The sequence below is a fragment of the Syngnathus leptorhynchus genome, chromosome 1 (genome assembly GCF_054491065.1).
Source record: "Syngnathus leptorhynchus isolate UIUO chromosome 1, UIUO_Slep, whole genome shotgun sequence".
Classification (NCBI taxonomy): Eukaryota; Metazoa; Chordata; class Actinopteri; order Syngnathiformes; family Syngnathidae; genus Syngnathus; species Syngnathus leptorhynchus.
The window spans coordinates 5720573-5740082 of record NC_141195.1 but is presented as its reverse complement, the minus strand read 5'-3'; the positions used below and the strand labels follow the sequence as shown (position 1 = coordinate 5740082).

At 40.5% G+C, this 19510-nt stretch overlaps 1 protein-coding gene across 5 annotated transcripts in view; it reads left to right on the top strand.

Annotated features, from left to right (window-relative positions):
• Positions 1–3780: 3780 nt before the first annotated feature.
• LOC147061554 (metabotropic glutamate receptor 4-like) overlaps positions 3781–19510 on the top strand; it is a 92835-nt gene continuing 77105 nt past the window's right edge. For all 5 annotated transcript variants that reach the window (XR_015066695.1, XR_015066694.1, XR_015066689.1 and 2 more), the window contains exon 1: positions 3781–4012. The gene's annotated coding sequence lies outside the window, so the exon portion shown is untranslated. The remainder of the gene's footprint in view (positions 4013–19510) is intronic.

Here is a 19510-nt window from a genome sequence, read left to right as displayed (position 1 = left end):
ACCTCCCCCCAAAAAAAATCATGAATGGAAGAATATCTGACTTATTGCAGCCAAGTATGTAAGAGAAATATAGCGGCTTAGATATGCAATAGAAAAGGGGCTGACTTTTCTATTTATTTTTTTCTATTTAATGAAGTGGTGCAAATGAAATTCAAAACACAGAACAAGACAGACGTTGGCTACATTCTGTATTCATAGAATTCATTAATGAATAAGTGATCATTTCAATTTGTCAAATCCTTGCTATTAGCTTGCCAGATGGTTGCCAGGGATGTATTTCCTTTAATTAGATTTTTTTGCCCCCCCCCCCCTTTCCTTCCATGTATTACATATATCCCATTGAACTTGTTTCTTTACTCTCCTGTACGTTTATATCTTGCATTCCACCACACAAAGAACAATCCGGACACATTTGGGCCGAGGAGGGACGTGAATCTCTTTAACAACCAATTTGAAACAACCCTGGCGCAATTAGAATCCCAAACACAAATCTTTGTAGGCAAAGCACGAGGAGAACAATTTGTTCCAGGATGACTTTAAAGGTCAAACATTGGTACTTTATTTTATAGTTCTAGACTTAAAAACGATGTTAGCAAAGACCCAAAACAGACTCGGTAAGATCTTTAGGTTTATTTTCTGATGGTTTTTAAGCAGGTCTTGGCCCACTTACATTTTTTTATACTTGTCTTTTCATTATTTTTGCGGACCCCTTTGAGATCTCCTCGGATGCCCCCCCAAAATAAAAAAATCCTAGCTCCGCCAGTGGTTCCTTTAAATCTTTGATTTGAAGATAGTTATAAGAACATATTAATTTTCTACTGGTTATGTTTGTGTGATTTTAATGTCATTTTACAAAAGGTGATCGACCAACAGACTATTCAAATTCTAGGTGTCTATTGTCGGTGCCATAACCTACAAGCGACAAAGTCAGACACAAAGACAAGTCTTCTATAAGAGCAGAGGTTAACGCTCAGTTGATGAATGCTTATTGCAGTGAGTGCCACCTGCAGTGACAATTACATGCTGCAGTGTTCGGAGGTAGAACAGCAGGAAGACACTTTGATGGCACCGTGCCTGGAACTTTTCCCTCTGTTTCGCATCTGATGTAACCTTAATCACCACATCTCAAGAGAAGCGGGTTGACCACGGAGAAAGTACCATCGCACAGCCAAAAATGACACCGGATGACTTTTTAAAGTGTCATTGGATGTACTGATATGAGATTTTCATTACGCAACATGCACGGAGCCATCTGTGGGAAGGCAGTTGGAAACTTTCATCTGTTGTTTGCAAAAGGTTTTCCAAGCTTTGTTTTTGTGGGGATTTATGTGGCTTAAGGCGTGTTTTTATCTTTATTTAATGTGGCACTTTGTCTTTGTCAAGTGGCCGTCACAGTATTTCTGTGTGAGCAAGGGTCTGAAGGTATTGAAGGCAGGATGAATATCTCTTGTCATCAAGTCAACAAAAAAGTTCTTCAAATATTTGTGAAATGGTCTTGATTGTACTGTAAGTCTTCAAATGGCTTCTTGATCTACAAAATGGCCTATTTTGACTTTTCAACCCAGTTTTACAAATACTACAAAAGCAGAGTTAAAATTAGACAGCAAGTTACTCAAAGCTGTTTGTTGGCTTTGTGATTTTTAGACGATGCTAACTGACCCAGAACAGGAAAAGCAATTACAGGGGGATAGTTGCAATTTTATCCTCACCCAACGGAGGGCAGTATATACAGTGATTACTACAGAAAAGCATCAAACAGGGGATTTTGATTGTTGGGGACTCCAGAATTCATCATGACTGCCCCTATAGTTCCATAGTTCTATAGTGGTATCACTGATAATGTTTTTTTTTTTATATTGTTGTTTTTCCCGGAGGGGTGGCTCGGTTGCGCACTGGGTAGCACGTCCGCCAGACCAAGATTTTGTGGGACTACCAGATCTAAACGGACAAATCTGGTGAGAGCCAACCAGCCTGACATAGTTATGATGGGTAAACATCAGTAGACAGACAGCATCCGTGATAGATGTAGCAATCCCAAATAATATCAACATCCGGAGAAAGAGCTGAAGGCAGAACTCGAGAAGATATGGAGGCAACACTGACTCGATAAGGGCACCGGGGACAGATACCTCCAAGCTGAAGCGACATCTGAGAATGATGTTACACCAGAGCAGCATATTAACAAATTGGCTGGGCAACATGAAGACAGTCTAGCTTGTGAAGAACACAGGCAATGCTTTATTTTTTATATTTTCCAATGATTAGCTCATGAATTTTACATGGGCGCATGAACTGTAGTTTGTCTCGGTTTCTTTTCCATCAAGCTGTTGCAGCTGATGGAATGTTAGATACATGTTGATATTTTCTACATGCAATATAGCCAGTTTTTCATAAAACAGAATAGTTAGAAGAGTTTTTACATATTCTGTACAGTTCACGTTGGATTACTTCAAATCTTTACGATTATGAATAAAACATACTGTACATTATAATGATTCAAATACATCAGGGAAACAAAGCATTTAAACTCACATTTGCACCTCAACTGAGTGTATATGAACACATTCTATTATTTGAAGCAGAGCATCACCAGTGAATAGACTGGAGGACATTTTAAAATGTCTGCAGGCCAAACATTTATGTTCAAGACTTTTAGTTTTATACTTGCAAATATCCCGTTCTGTATATTGGTTGTGCCTTGCCATAGAAGGAATTTATGAAGCAGCTCTTTAATCAAATATTTATTAGTCAACCGTGACAAATGATCGTGCTTAATTTGACCCTCTGCAATGAGCAACGCAAACGATCGAAAAAAAAATGAATGAATGAATTATTTCTATAGGCCGTGCTTTTTTGTTTTATGTGTTGGCTTTTCACATTGGTATTGTTGTTCCGAGTAGATAATAATGAAATCATCATGTTAAATGAATGTAATTGTCATTTATTTAACCTTTAAAAAAGGTGATTTAAACACATAACAATTACACTCATGGCGGAAAATGTCACATTCACATTTATGTGCTTCTTATCATTAGCATATTACTTTAATTAAAACGAAATACTTTTTTGTGGACATTTTTCGAGTGGCATGTTCAGTGTCTTAGATTGTGTATTAGACAAACGTTAGTAACCTACTTTTAAGTCCCTAACATAGTGGTGCTCCCAAAATGCAGTCAACCACCACACACCCAGAAAAAAAAAAAACGAATCTAGAAAATGGAGTCGACTTCAATAATCAAAGCGACACTAATTGGACGGATGGATCAATTTGTGCCATCAGTGCCATGGTGATTAAAAAAAAAAGAAAGGAAATGAACAATTCCAATGAGGGTATGTTGAAATGACTCGAGGGGTGATTCTTATGAGACATACACTTCATAAACTCAAAGCGTGTGCACGTGTTGCGTCCATAAACTGCAGTAATGCTAAAAAGACGCAGGTGGGCGCTTTACTAACTGATGTGGTCAAAGTAAAAAAAAAAAAAAAAAGGGGGTTGTTTGACTCACGTCACGTTTAAGTGTCAGTCTTAAAAAACCGCATTTCTGAAGCACATACATTGGATTGTACATTTCTTCCTTTCTTTCTTATCATTACATTATACATCATAATGGGTGCCTGTCTTTTTACGCAGCGCATTTAGGTGCCATTTTGTCGAGTTTTACGCACTCGTGTGTTCTGGTGGAATTCAAAATCAACACACAGCTCCGCCAGCCGTGATCTTGTGAAGTGTGTGTGTGTGTGTGTGTGTGTATAAAAATCTCCCTGTGTGGGCGGGAAGTATGTGTGCAATCAAAATGAGGAGTCTGGAGAGGAGGGAAACCCTTCAGCACCACTCGCCCCTGGACAGCGTCTGAAGCAGTGGACCGGTTGAAGAAAAGCGGGAGATTCGCTGGAACGCTGTAAACTGGAAGTTAAATTGTGCACTTGTACGCACTCGTCCTCGTCGCATCAGTGTCTCGTTTGCGCCAACGAACCAGGAAGCAAGAGGAGCAAACAAACAAACTACTGGACGGTAAGTTTTTCATTGAAGATTTGTTTGTTGTATTTCTAGAACGTGTGGGTGTGTGACTCCAGCGTGCATTTAGTCACACAACCGTGTCCGTGCGTCTCGGAGCACCCTTTTGTTGTATTGATGAAACAATGTGCGTAATGCGTAACCATATTGCCCAAATGGTTTCAATGCGCACGCGGTTTAATACAAAACCTCTTCTAATGACTGCGTTAGTTTTTCTCTCATCAAAACGTTCAACAGATTCACGAGGATCGCCCAAAGCCTTTTTTATTTTTGAGCGCAAATGAGCCTTCATTAACTCGTACAATGGAGCCCTTCATCGGCTGCATGTATGGGAGCCCCCCCCCCTCAAATCCCCTTTCCGCTTCAATTGGCTCACACAGATATATCCATATAGATTCAGTTACGCACATAGCAACACAACTTCAAAGTAATGCAATGCAAATGAGTTTGCATTGCGCATTCCCACAGACGCGCTGAAAGGAATTTGTTGTTCTTGCACACGAGCCGGAATTCCGTTTCATCACTTTAAAGCCTGGCTTGACGTCTCTTATGTTGGTTGGACGCCTCTTGTGTGTTTGTGTTTGTGCATATGCATCACCGTCAGCTAATATTCATGCAATGCATTCCTATCGTATTTTAGAAGCTTTTAACTGCCCGATGACGTCACGTGAGAAGTAATTTTCAAGTATACGGACTGTGTGCCTCACAAAAATGTGACCTTTTTGCAATTAGGGGTGATGCTGGAAAGGTTTTCTTTGCCAACATGGATCAGTGGTGTTTGATAATGAATGGATTCTGCGTACTATATTTAATTTGTTGGAAAAAAAGGCAAATTATATATGATTAATTCAATTTCACTTTTAAGCAACAATTGGACATTTTGCATTCAGACATATGAATTCTTAAATTGCCAATATGTCAAAACAGCAAATAGGTTGCAAAAAGCTGTTGGCAAGACAATAAAATCTAAATATATATATATAAAATCTAATTTTGGATTTGCTACAACCTGCCATACTCAAAAGGTTTCAGATTGCACCCTGACATTGCTTGGTACAAAACAGTCCACTAATGATCAAATGTGAATTCGAATAGCCTGAAATGATTTATTCCCCCCCCCCCCCCCAACTGAAAAAAAAGCCAAGAAAAATGTTACTTTTTATCAGATGAGACATGACTGACAGAAAAAAAGACTCCTTAGGCTTCTTAGTGAAAAATGATGACGTCCCTGGTACAGATGCACAATAAATCAAACCGTGTGATGAGGAGGTGTCGTAATATTGATTCAAATTTTCATCGTACATAGATAACGGCAGCACCACATATATGAAGTGACTCAAGCTTTCTTCTTTCTTCATAGATTGCAATCTGTGTTGGCTCAGACCTTTCTCGATGAGGTTTATGCAGCTTCCTGGTACAATCCCCCCCAAGTCACTTGGGTTGAATGGGAGCCCCAAAGATTAGTTGGTTATGTCAGTCCTGTGACTAAAGGCTTCCTGTGTTCTTGGACTCATTTTTGTGGGCCAGCTATTCTCAAGCGTTGGATGTTTTCTTAATTTATTGATAATGGCGCTCACGTTGTTTGCTGGACTTCTGAAGGTTTAGAAATGGCTTCGGATGCTTTTCCAGCTTGATTGATGTGAATTACGTTCTCATGTGCTCTTGAAATTTCTTTGTGTCTGGGAATTTTGTGACTGGTTTTTTTTTTTTGGTCAACTTCATTCTGTCAGACAGATTTTATTGAAGTCATTTCAGGACTGAACTGAAGTAAGTGATGATGAACGTAGCCCCCCCACCCCCTAAAAAACTGCATTTTATATTTGGGTTGTCTTTGACAACAACTGTACTGTGTAGAAGGTGCATTGTGCCTCTCAAATGTGTCCATACAAATGATTTTGGATCGCATTCCAGATACTGGCATGCAGTCAAGCTGTTAAATGTTTGCATTTGGTTGCTACCACTGAAGTGTATTCATCGTGACGAAATAATAATGATGCTTTGGGTGCAGAGGATCAGTAATGGGATAAAAACAATTACTGCAGAATTTAATGTTGACAGAACAAAGCCTAAAAATGTCTTGTCTCGGGAGACTACCTGGAAGTTCTCATTAAGAGGCAACGCTTGGCCAACCGGCAGTAAACAAAGTAGGAACGTAGCACAGCGTCTGCCACTTTCAACCTTTACATCTAAGCAATCATCGGCCTGATTGTTTCTTTTTTTGTACAGTTATGTGCTACTTGCGTGATACATCACGTCCTTCAAAGTGTCTCCGATTATCTGACACTCGCATAAATGTCCGCACACGAGCTCCCTCTGATACGAGACAAGCAGACATTGATTAAAAAAAAAAAGCTTGATAAAATTTAGTGGTAGCTTCCGACCTCAGCGAGTTGACCATGGGCTGAGGGTCTCCCAAACAAAATGTTCCGTCCTATCTTCATCCTATTTTTCAAACCGCCTATTTCTCTTCTGGGCAATTGGCTGGTTTAAGACTTTGTCATTTCTGCTGCGTGTGACGTTTGGTGAAATTGTTTTCTCTAAAGCTTTACGATTCTCTACTCTTCACCCTTTCTTCCCCCAAATTTCAAACTTGTCAGAGTGGCTTTATGAGAAGGGACGAACCCCGAGAGCTCATTCTCAGAGGCAAAAAGAGGTCCAATTTTTCTGAGATAAACAATCTTGTTGAATGTTGTCCAAGTCTTTCACTCACTCTTATGGCCACAAGAAAGTTAACAAACTCACTTTGAATTGTTAGCTGAAGTGATTCAATTTCAATTTGAAAGAGGAAAATGTATTCGGATCAACAATGGAACCCATTGGATGGTTGTCGTGACACAAACCAAACAGCAGATAAGTACTTTTCTCGTTCTTGCACGCACAACTGCCGAGCTCCTAGTTATGCTTCTGTGGCAGCAGTTTTTTAAACAATGCTTCATCTTTTGCCTTGGTGACAGCTATGAAGACTGCTTCTCCCCATCAGCGATATTGTATACATGCAACATGTTATGTTAATTGTAATTGCAGATCTCAAAAGCTGCATTGTGGTGTAAAATAATGCAATTTACTTTTTCATCTTTCTATCCCTGATGGCCCAGTGTTAGGATGCGGGGCTTTGCGTCAGGAAGGGCATTCGGTGTAAAAACTGAGGCAAAACTTCTGATGTGAATCATCTGGACAGAAACGGCTGTTTCACCGTGGCGACCCCTTCAGGGAATAAGCCGAAAGGAGGACTTTTTATCTTTATATTTCACTTTATATCGCCGCCGTGCAGTCTTACTTTTTTTTTTTTCTGTAATTTAGTCGTGCATGAAGGAGGCGAGATGATTTCATTTCTTCAAAGGTTACGTAGTGGCAAAGGTTATGATGCCCTGTGTTGTCTATTTATGGATAGTGTGATAAAGAGCAGTGATGATTGATGCTTTTGATACATTTCTTGCATTACTTGATGTAGTTATCTTTTCAAGGGAAGATCTCAGTCTTCTGTCAAGAGATGAGCAGATGATTGCAATTGAACACCATGCCACTTTGCCTGCAAATGAAAAATCTCCTTTCTTTCCTTCCTTCCTTCCTTGCTTCTGCCTGCACGCCCATCCGTCTTTTTCTTATTATATGCTCTTCCAGTCCCCTGAGAAAATAACTTAGTTACAGCAACTTTGGCTTTGTTTTGTTTTCTTTGATTTCTTTCCCATACCCTTATAGCTGCTGATTTTAAAAATTGGATCAACCTCCTGAGTCGGTCCATTTTTAAACCCGGCCTTTTCAAGGGTGCGTGTTCTCCATGGATGGCCTTGAGGTTTAGCCTCGAACAAATGCTGCCATCAAAGGTTATAAAGTTCGACCTCACTCCCAACTTTTATTAAACACTTTACGACCACCCGCTCCATCGTCATTAAACTTGATTATTGCCGGTTTGAGGGGATGACAACCAAGAGACATCGCTGTGATCTTTATTCAGTGCTCATTTAAAGCAGTAAGACACCAAGTGACAAATTCACTTCAAAACCATTGAACTGCCCAAAGCTGGCTGGCCCAGATGAAATTGCACCTCGCCACCAAGCGATAAACTGCTCATGATAGCCGTAACTGAGTGTGATTCCTGCATGCGTCATGAAACAGGTAGCAGATGAGAGCTGGCAAATGACTCAGACAAGTGCAGACAAAATGACTTCTAAAACCACAAGATGACTGCGACAGCTTTAAGGCATCCCCAACTAACATCATGAGGGACGGCAATCATTGAGCACTTGTCTGTTCGCACTGCTTTCCGCTCATCGTCAGGGCGCAAATCATGTTGAACCCGTTGAAGCAGTGGCAGAATGAACCTCGTATCATAGATTTGTGATCGTTTCTATTCTTAACAGAATAGTTGCATGCAGATAGGCACAAAAGGAGGTTTTGGAGCGACGATTGATTGGGTGAGGAAAAACCTGGACCCAACTGTAATTGATGTCAAATGTTCACTTGATATCTGTTTTCCATTGGTTTGTCTGAATTTATTGATCACATTTTTTTCATTTGAAAGACCCAGCCTGACAGTCATTTGTAATGTTGGCATTTCCAAATCTTGCTTATAATCAAAATTCAGAATCCAATCATGTGATATGAGAAAATATACACCCAAATGGGAAATAATGCAAGGTTTTAAGGGCCGGTTTCCGCTCGGGATTAGTTGTTGCACACGCACAAAAGCGCCAGGCAGACTCCTCTTGCCATCAGCGAGAGGGAAGCTCAGCCCAAGTTTCTAAATCCGGCAATCCACTATTTCTGTCTAGCTGCAGTTTGTCTAATTGGGTGGGACTTCTTCACTTACTTTTAGGTACAGCAGGCGTTTTCAAACATTTCCTCGTAAGCCTAAAGAAATACTGAGCGCTCCAACTACCACCATCGTGACTGACATAGAAATACAGTAGCATAGCGGGCCTAAATGTTCATTACAACTGGACAGTTTCAAAATAGCAAAGCAAACAGTATGCAGGTAGTAATCTCATTTTGTGTCAGCTCTGCTCTGCACTAAATGTTTATAGATCCACGACTGAGATACCATTTTCCCATTAACTTACCAGCCGCACCAAAGAAAGATAGATGCATTACTCGTCCTTCTCCCTGACATGCAGTTGACGTAAGCATGAGAATAATACAGGACGTGATTAATTACAGCCACGTGTCCTACTGTGATCCACGCACCAAAGTGAGGATTTGGATAAATATGGGGAAGCAAAATGTCATTGTCCCCGAGCAAAAAACATCAACATATTGACTTTCAAGATCCTGCTTCAGGTCACCGTTGATTGCGTTGCACAAATTAGCCTCCGCGAGACTAATCGAAAAAACACAGCGGGACGCCGACGAGAGAGACGGAAGCTTTTGTTGTCCTTGTTAACACTTGTTTGGTGTACTTTGGCCAAACAATCACATCCTCGACAACTTTCTGAGCTATGTTTAACAAGATTAAATTGTAAAGGGAGACTGCCATTAGAGGCCTCGCTCGCCTCTGTGTTTTTGCTTCATAATGGGCCTGGAGGGCTGTAGCATGCACCGTAGGTCCACTTAATGGCGTGCTGATGTTAGGAGCACATTACTCACAGAATCCTTGTCACTGCCCTTGCCCACCCTTAAGTCACACTCCCACCCCGGCCTTCGGTACCACATCGGAGCTCGCTCCCCCGTAATGAGATGTTGGCATGCACACAAAGTCCTGATTAAAAATGCGGCGGCTGCAGTAGGGGATGCTGCGTCTACCACTCCCAGCTTTCATGTTTGACACCTGTAAGTGGGGGATTATGAAATCACACTGCCTTGCTTGTCTTGCATACATACACACACATTTACACACATCCTGCAGCGGTGGTCTGCAGAGGCGATTACAAAGCTTCGAGCACAGGATAAAAAAAAAACAAGTGTAAAAAAACAATTAACATTGCAAACATGGTTGAAGAAAGAGTTGTAAAACAATAGAGGTGCATTTTACGATAATGTTTCATTGCTCATATCTACGGGTACCTGATGACTTTATTCATGAAAGTGCTGATTTAAAAAAAAAAAAAGAGCACACTCTGCAGTTTAATCATGTTTGAGGGAGTTCAAATATATGCGCTAGAAAACAAAAGGGAGGGTTCACTGAATCCAGCAGAAACTCGGGCACTCAGCTGCAGTCCGATAAGAAGGATGTTCATATGCGCACAGTGTTTGTGCAATTAAGCTGAAATGTCACAGTAAAACAAAAGCAGTCAGTATTTGTGAAGTTGCTAATTGGCACACAACTATAAAAAGGAGAATGCATTGCGATGAGCTTTAGCTTATTTTTAGTTGTTGTTGCCTTTCGGAAGCATATGGCTCCAGCAGATACCAGGAACAACATCTGACATCTCCGTGCAGAAGAGTGCAACACTTGGTACAAGGCTATCTGCACCCCTTCCTTGATGAGAATCGAAGATCAGAGAGCAATGAGTCAGTGGCACACTTTTACAAGCCTCTTCAGAGAAATCTGTTGTCAGGGAAACTAGTCAATTCTGGTTTTATTTGTCTTATCAAAAATATCACGAATTCCTGTTGCAAATTTCTGTGATTCTATCCACACCAAACTAAAGTGCTTTTCGATTTATAGGCAATGTAATGTGGGGACTATGAAGTCAATAATTGCTGACTGTCACTGCAGTCCCAATAAATGAATCATCTATACACAATTTACAAGACTATCCATAAATATCTTTGCTACAATGAAACAACTATTATTTTTTTTAAATACTCCAGTGATAAATTTACATTCATGAGGCTCTGGTGAGTTATTAATCTCACCGAACCCCATGTAAAAGAAGCGAGATGAGAAAGACGACACGTAACACTCCCTCCAGCTTTTTTGAGAGATTCTGGTTCAAGTGTCAGTCTGGTTCTGCTTCTAGTTTTGGACAGCTGCTGTTGCTCTCAAAGGAAAACATATCCAACTATGTGTTGCACCAGGGATCATGACTTATCTTCTCTGGCGTACAGTCATGTTTGATCGCTCATGCAATAATGACTAATATTGGCTACCATATTGAGTCAAAAATATTGTATAAAACACAGTAGAGGTGCGTTTATATTTAGGCAAAACACACAATTTAAAGACGTTTTTTTGTAAGCGCAAGACATGGCTGCCATTTTGTGCTGATGGATGATTTTGCAATTTAAATATACAGTCGACAGACATGCATAATTGCAGTTTTCGCAAAAAAAAAATCCCATATTGGGACTCAGATACTTGCAAATTTTTTTCTTATTCTTATTATTCTTATTGATTTTTCTTGAATTCCCCCCCCCCGCATTATTTCTTGGATTTTTACCGACAGACAAACTGTTGAATGAATGATTCGACTAACTAAATGGTTGGGCGAAAGGGATCCCTTCATGGAATTTCATAAATTCATAGATGCGTCTGCGCAATACTTCACTTACATACAGATGTTCAACTTTTCATCTCATCTAAACCATCTGCTCAGCGCACACGACAAATACACTAAGCACTCAAACCAAATTCTCAATTCCCCATCTTTCGCCTTAGCTCTTGTCATTTCTAAACCTTTAGGCCCGCAATGGTATGGTTCGAGTGAAAATGTCACACAAAATCCTTTTGGAGCTCACTCAACGCCTTTCCCCACCCTTGCGCGGTTGTCACACGGCGGCCGCTTAATCCACTTAAAAACAAGTTGATAGACTGGTAATATGAATGAGACTGCTCGGCCATCTGGAGATCTGTCTTCATTAGGAGCGGATCTGGAAAGAGTTTCTATTAGCTTGCTATCAAGATGGGGCCTATGTGGAGGAAATTACCCATGTCACAAGACAAAGTGTGGGAAGCCCAGAGCCCAAAGCCCAACGGAGGATGAAAAGACTTAATCAAGGACAAGGACTGCTGGTGACAGGGCGGCATGATCAGACCGTGCTGGTCCAGATTACATGCCGTTTGACAGATTGACTTGTCCGCTGGAAGTTGGCGGCTCGAGAGAACAACCTCGCTGCCCTTTTGCTCCTCATGAAAAGAAGGTTTTGGGTCAGTATTTTGGTCTGACTGTCAAGGTTAGTAAGTGGAACACTTTTTTGATGGAACCACAGCAGAGAGGGTTTGGAAATAAAGTCAGCTTTTCAAACAAGGGGTTTGCAGGCAGCTATTGGAGGCATTCAAATTACAGCAAACATTAACAATTAAAAAGATGTGTTGGCGTGAAATCATTGTTCTTGCGGTTTTTTGCTGGTCACATTACTTCTTTTCTTTGGCCCATTTACCAACTTTGACAGAAAGTCCATATTCCATCAGCTATTTCGTTTATTTATTTATTTTTTTATTCAGTTCTTTAAGAAGCGCCTGCCCAGACTTTTGTCCAAAAAGTGACTGTAATTTTTCATTTGGTAGGTTTTCACAAAATGTCATCTCAGTTCACGTGACATTTTTCACGCCTTTATGGTGAAAAATGTCTTGACGTAGTTCAACAATGGCTCCACACCAGACCACTTTTAGCATCATTACAAAATTGGCAGAATTTACAGAGGATAGAACTTAATGAATGGCAGAGATGAACACCTTTTCGGACACACAAAAAGAACACCTAAATCTCTCTTGATAAGCAGACAGACACCAAGGAAATTACATAAAAAAAGAACATCCGGTCCCTGTCTGGGGAATGACTATTTCATTTAATTTCATGTCTTTACGTCACAATAAAATGCTGCCATTACTTTTTTTACAAAAAATGAATGACCAACCCATGACCATTGCAGTCGAAGGACAAACACAATGTATGGATGGATAATCGTTCCCAGTCGCATTCACACTTAATGTCATGAACCTTAATGTTCCCATGGCACGTTTCTACTCTATCGAGCCACTTAGGGTTCTCGCATTTAGCCGAGCGACCGTGTCGTCCCCATTGTCATTCTTCTGCATCACTGCCTAATAATGAATGTGATTTAATGGATCTGGTCCTCGGAGACAACAGTGTTAATTAACAAATAAGTAGCCAACATTTGCTTTACGCTCTCTACTGGGAAGAGTGCTAAATGAAAAAAAAATCATTGCCTAAAGCTGGGGAGGTCAAAGCCGTTCTGTCTGTTTTGATGTTGGGGCTGCCAGGTGGAAATACAGAGAGGGAAGCAATTTTAGCTCTGAGGAATATTCTTGAATGAATGGTGAAGTAGCATTAATTTGTAATCATAACATTACCTGCCCTATAGGTGGCACATACTTGATGACTCGGTGATATCGCCCTACTGTAATTAGAATGCAAGCTTTAGGAATGCAAAATGAAATTAGGGTATCTGGAGAAAACACAAGCCTAAGGAGGGTGTGCAAACATCACACAGAGAAGTCAGAGTCCAAATTTGAACCCCCCAAGCTCCAAACTATGACGCAGATGTGCCAGCTACTCGTCCACCATGCTGACATAATTGGTGTTTTCCCCTGTTATTTTTCATCAATGTTTAACTTGTTTGAACCCAATCTGAATGCCAAAACTAAAAATATCTTTTCTGTACTTTCATATGCTAAATTAATACGGTGTGGCACGATGGGGGAATAAAGTTAATGTGTAGCATTTAGCGTACGAGTACCGTGCAACGTATTTTTAACTGTCAACTTTTTGACTGGCAAATATGTATTTGCCGGTACCTTCGAACATATTTATCGGTCAAAAATTCTTACTTCACTTTGGCAGCTCCTCATAAACAATGCATCCAATTCCTATCCTCACGTTACACCCAGCCAATCAAAGTCTTTCACCGCGTTAGGGATGCTCCTGCGCAGATTTTCTTTTTTTTGTGTGTGCACGTTTCAGTGTGTGCCAGTGGTTATGTAATGAGTCTTGTCGCTCGGGGTTGTGCTGACACATGGGACCCTGCTCTTTCCTCTGAGCTACTGCCAAGAAAGAAGACCTAGGGTTGTGAAAAAGGGTCAGAGGCATAGAGTGTACACTAATGTACCCTCAAGTCAAAAATATGTGAGTCCAACTCCAGTTGTCACAACAAAAACAAACGTGCAAGGGAGCCGCGGTCATCAGAAGTTGGCACTTAGGAGTCAGAATCGAAGGTTTGTTTTCCTGCCTCTCGATTGACCCTTCTCACGAATCGCCCGCAAAGATTTTGCGGGCCGGCGTCTTCCTGCGAGCATCAGACTGCGGTTTTCCCCGCACAGCGACACTTGTCATTGTGAATGGTCGGCTGCAGGCGGTGTCGGAACGATGTAGGCTCGAGCTGGTCTGTCGTCTGTCTCAACAAAACATCCAACCTCTTCATTTACGGCCTACGCTGATTCGAAACGGCAGAGCGGTTAAACCTCAACAGAGAATACCCTCATCATGCTCACTTTGCGGCACAGCCATCACACTGCCTTTTAAAACTGTTTAAAGCTGTTTTATCTTGCTCTGGCATCATAGTGGCCAAGCTGTGTTGCAAATGAACTTGGAGAGATGAAACAGACAGAACAAAACAATTCTCTTTTGTCCCCGTGTCATGTCGATGTTCTCCACTTGTTTGGCTTGTATTATCAAGTATGCAAATATAATTCCACTTTGTTTCAGCAAATATGATTGTATCTGCTGTCCTTTTGAAATGACTTTCCCAACCGTTTCATTTCTTTCATGTTGTGCGAAATCTTATGTGCTGTGAATCGAAACAAAAATGACGCCTCCAAAAAAATCTGAAGAAATAGGCTACATAAAATATGGTGACACTTTTTTTGATAACATTACTTCAACGTTTCTGCTATCAAAGCTTATGCCTGCTCCTATGCCGGCAAACTCATTATTCAAAAAGGAATTTGCGTCTTATAGTAAAAAGGCAAAGGATCCGTGGTAGTTTCAAGTAAATCAAGCTTCTTGAGTGTTTTGATCCGAGACACGGTATCTTCTGTAATATTTGTTTCTTTTTTGCCTAATGATTAAGGCTATTTAAATTCGCAACAAGTTTCCTAGAGTTATTTTCTGCACTCTTAGTTTTCCTCAAGTGCATTACTGCTTATTGAACTCTTTTTATTCCGCCTCTCAGGTCAAACTGTCCTCCTTTGCTGCTGGGGTTGTTGTTGTTTGCCAGCTCATTCATGTTGAAAACAATATCACACACCTTTTCCTTAACCTCGACTGTACTTACCTCCCGGTTGTCGCTAAATGTATGTATTCACAGCTTCACTACGCGTTTTATGCACATATCGGGGGCTGCATTTATTCACCTTTCTCCTTTTTAAAATGCCTAAGATGCATAATATCGCAATGTGTGCATGTACCTAGAGATGAAAATACGTTGAGAAATAGATGGTTGATTCAACAGAGCTAGCATGTGAATTTTCTTTGAGAAATATGTTAATTATAATTATATATATATATATATATATATATATATATATATATATATATATATAATTAATACATTTTTAAAGAAGCGCCTTTTTAATTTTTTACCTTATCTTTCCACCTCACCCGTCCCCGCCACGTTCATTACTTCAGTGATGCCTCCCTGTGTGTAAGATGGATGGGTGTGTTCCAACGTTGTCTTCATCTTTTTGAATCACATATAGAAGCTCATAAGAAATATAAAATATTGAAGATTCTTACACAGCGCATGCCATGTGAATGCATCGCGTGATGCTGGAATGCAAAGCAGGGAAGAGTCAGGCGTTCCAATGCAGTTCTCCGGGGGATCCTCTTTGCACTACTTTGAACAGTCGGGTATTTGAGCTTGTGAACGTTCCCACGGCTGGAGACAGGATAACAACGAACGTAATCCAGGCGTGTCAAATCATACGACGTGGAGGGCCGAGAGTTTTCAGATTATAGCTGATGATTTCGCTGAGGGGATCAAGACACAAGTGGAGGGGAGGGCCCCATTAGTCAAATCGTTACGCACTCCATCGCTACGGGAGTTTTAGCTTCCAAAATTATAGCAAGACGTCCCTTCATGGAAAGCATTTGGGAAAAGTTTGCAGTAAAGCGGTTTTGAAAGGTAACTCAGAGCACATCAGGTAATGGGTATTGCAAAAACTTTCATCAGAGTACTCCATTCTCCACCATCCAGCATGACACTCAAAAGGAATGGAGTGAAAAAGTAGTTCATGCAGAGGAGACATTCTATTAAATGTTGAAAGAAAATGGAATGTTATCCATATTTTCATCCAGTAGGTCAATACACGGGCATTGCTTGTTCAGTAACTGGAGTCTATCCCAGGTGATTTGAGGTCGGCAGGTGTGGGGTTGGAGTGGGGGCACAGTGGAACCGGCAACCCCCGGTCTGACACGTAACGATCACACACAACTTCACACATCTGGACAAACGAGACCACCTTCAGTGATGGTCAACGTCTGATGTACTTTCATCATTACCTCATGTCCATCATGGGCTGGCATGGTGAGACAGAAGAAATGAGAAGACTTGACCTAAATTTAGGGCCACTCTGTTGGAAATGAGAATAGCTGAGGGGATTATGTGAGTTCATCTAAAAGCTCCACGGGGCAACGTCACTGTGAGTGTACAAGCTCCCGGCTCTTCTTCTGCTGTCAAATGTCAGTAGGCAAATAAGCAAAAATTCATTGTCGATAGCGTCGTAATCCGACATTGTACAGTAGCGGGTCTCCACTGGATCCACCCGCTGCTTTCTTCCCTCCTGCACATGCTAAGGCACATTAGTTCGAATCATTTCTGAACCTATTGGGTATTAACTAAGTCTTGTAATTGCTTTTTTTTTCATTTCTGAAAATAGACGCACTGGAAAGCAACAACTGTTAGGCAGCTACAATACATTTCTTATATTCATTATTAATTTAGCACTAGTGCTATAGTCATGTCTGGTTAAGGTTGCGCTTGATGCAGATGGGTCTTAATGTAAAACCCTTCACATGAGCCCGCCCCAATGTCATTTAGAAATTTAGAAAGGAAGATCCAAAACATGTTCATAATGTAACACGTGGCCAATGCCAAAGACAAACTTCGAAATAAAAGCTTGCCAAATAGCGCATTGCCCTCATTTCCATTCACCTTTATTTTGAAATAGGCCCTTGTAGCGTGGCGGCATTACGGCAAGCTTGACTTACCTTCTTGAAGTTTCGTCTTGTGTTATCCCAGTTTTTATTCCCATCACATAGTTGTTGCCAACATCAGCACAACACCATTGCGATATTTATTCGCTAATTAAAAACAGCGCTTGTTAATTCCACTATCATTGAATGATGGAGCAGAAATCTCCAGTGCTAGTGAGCGTATGGTAACCTTGCACTTCAAGTCTTTTTGCATCCATGGTCCAGATATAAATAAATAAAAATAATAAAAAAAGAGGATATTCGGCCTTGTATTGCACTTTAAAACCCTGCCCAAAGCACTGTTAATCAGAGATCCACTATTTTCTCTATTAAGGTGAAGAGCCAAAAGGATTTTCAAATGTTATTTTACTTTCATATCACAGCATATTACACTTTTTTTTTTTTTTTTAAATGTACAGTATTTCAGTTTTGGTAAAATTTGAAGTTGAATTATGCACACTGTCAAAACAATGTGTTGCTGCAATCAAGGCTTGTGATAAATTGATAAATTATTTTTTACCACTACTGAAATGAAGTGCCTGGGGAAAGCAATGCAAAAATATTGATCAACGTTTCAAATGAATGCTTTTGAGGTTGCTGATAATGGGACCAGACCTAGACGAGTCATTGTGTCGGGTGATATGTGTGCTAGAAGCAAAGCTATCGACAGAAGTAATTAACATGGGACGAGTAATGTGAACGTTAGCAATTTGTTCCACCTCTGCCTGAAGAAAACTGTTAATGGAACCATCTGCCATTGTTTTTTACAAGGACATATTTCTATGTACTTATTCCAAATAGCCCCTGTGTGATCATGTGACATTCATTTATTCAAGAGTGACAAATTAAAACTGTGCCGCTCCAAAACATTAGCCAGTGAATCACTGCTTGTGTTCACTGTTGCTTGAGTGATGCTGAATATCACACTCTGAGCCAACTGTGAAGGAAATAATGCAAATATTTTTGCGCCTACTGGCGGATTTGGCGGCCATTTGTGTCTGGGTCTGCCACAGAATGGTTATCCATCTGCTGCAACTCCAAAAAGTGAGCAAAAAAAACAAAAATGTATGCTTCATGCAAAGAACTGCTAGCCAGCCTCAATCCCAAAACACACGAATTAGAGCACTTTTAGTATTGACTTACAATTCCACTATAATTATTTGCCCACTATGCATCTGAATCTGCCTTATAAAATATTCTCGTAAAACTCAGTGATCTAATTCTAGACCTCCTCATGTCAGCGTCAGCAGCATTGTGATGGGACCAATTTACACAAAACGGTTGTAGACTTTACAGTAATTGCGTTCTATAATGAATCCTTGTCTTCCAGAAGAAGGATCCATAATTGCTACCTTTTGGTGCATCCTTACTGATGTCTGAAAAGATAATAACAACTGGTCAAAGTACTTATTATAAACTGTTTTTGAAACTTGTAAATACAAATCTTGGCTAAATAAAAAAAAAAAATCTCCCTAACTCCAGATGATGTTTAAATTTGTTTGACAGATTCCTGTACTGTATTTGCCCTGTGCTTGCCTGGCAGCGCTTCAGGATGGAAAACAAAACGGCCTGCTAAAATTTAGACACATCCATAAGGGCGAGCCTTACAACTGTTGTATGCCTAATCAACAGCCACTGTGAGAGTTGTGGCTCATTAAACAGGCACTTTACAGCCATATTAATAATGCAGAGGCAATGTGAGCAGTATGATATGCTCAACGACCTGCCATCTTGTTCATGTATCCCTCATCGTACAGGTAAAAACAACAGCTTTGGGAGCAGGTGACTTGACACTTACCGTCCATATCATCAGGAACCCAGGTCGTAATTTGTCTGGGGATTAGAATAGGTGTTACCCATGTGGGCATTCATAGTGATACCGTAATTTCTGGACCATAAATCGCACCCAAATATAAGACGCACTAGCTAGAATTAGTGGAAAATCCTGTTTTGTTCATATAGTATAAGCCACACGAGACTATAAATACAGATGCTTTAATTTCCGCATGTAAGAGAATATGCACAAATCATACAAAATAAATAAATAAATGAATACATAAAAATTATGAAAAAATCCATCGATAAACTGCACTGGACAATAAACTGGAGGGTTCAAAGCTTGTGCAAAAACGAACGGCTTATAGTCCGGAAAATACAGTAAATGTGGGGGGAGTTAGTATGTAGACCTTTTCACACTGCACCAAATTTTTGTTGTTGTTTGTCAACACTCAGGGACAAGAGTGCAATCTTGCCTATATTTGCAAGTGCTTTTGTAGCAGCCAACCAGGAAGTTAACCTTTTTCTTTGTGATATTTGCCTGGGCCACAGCAGAATCTATCAGGGACCAGCAGACTGATATTTCTGTCAAGCAGCAACACCAAACGTTGGTTCAGTAACTGACTCAGTCACTCCAGGGACAGATAATCCCAGGCTAAACCCCAAAGATTGTGTGATTAATGATATG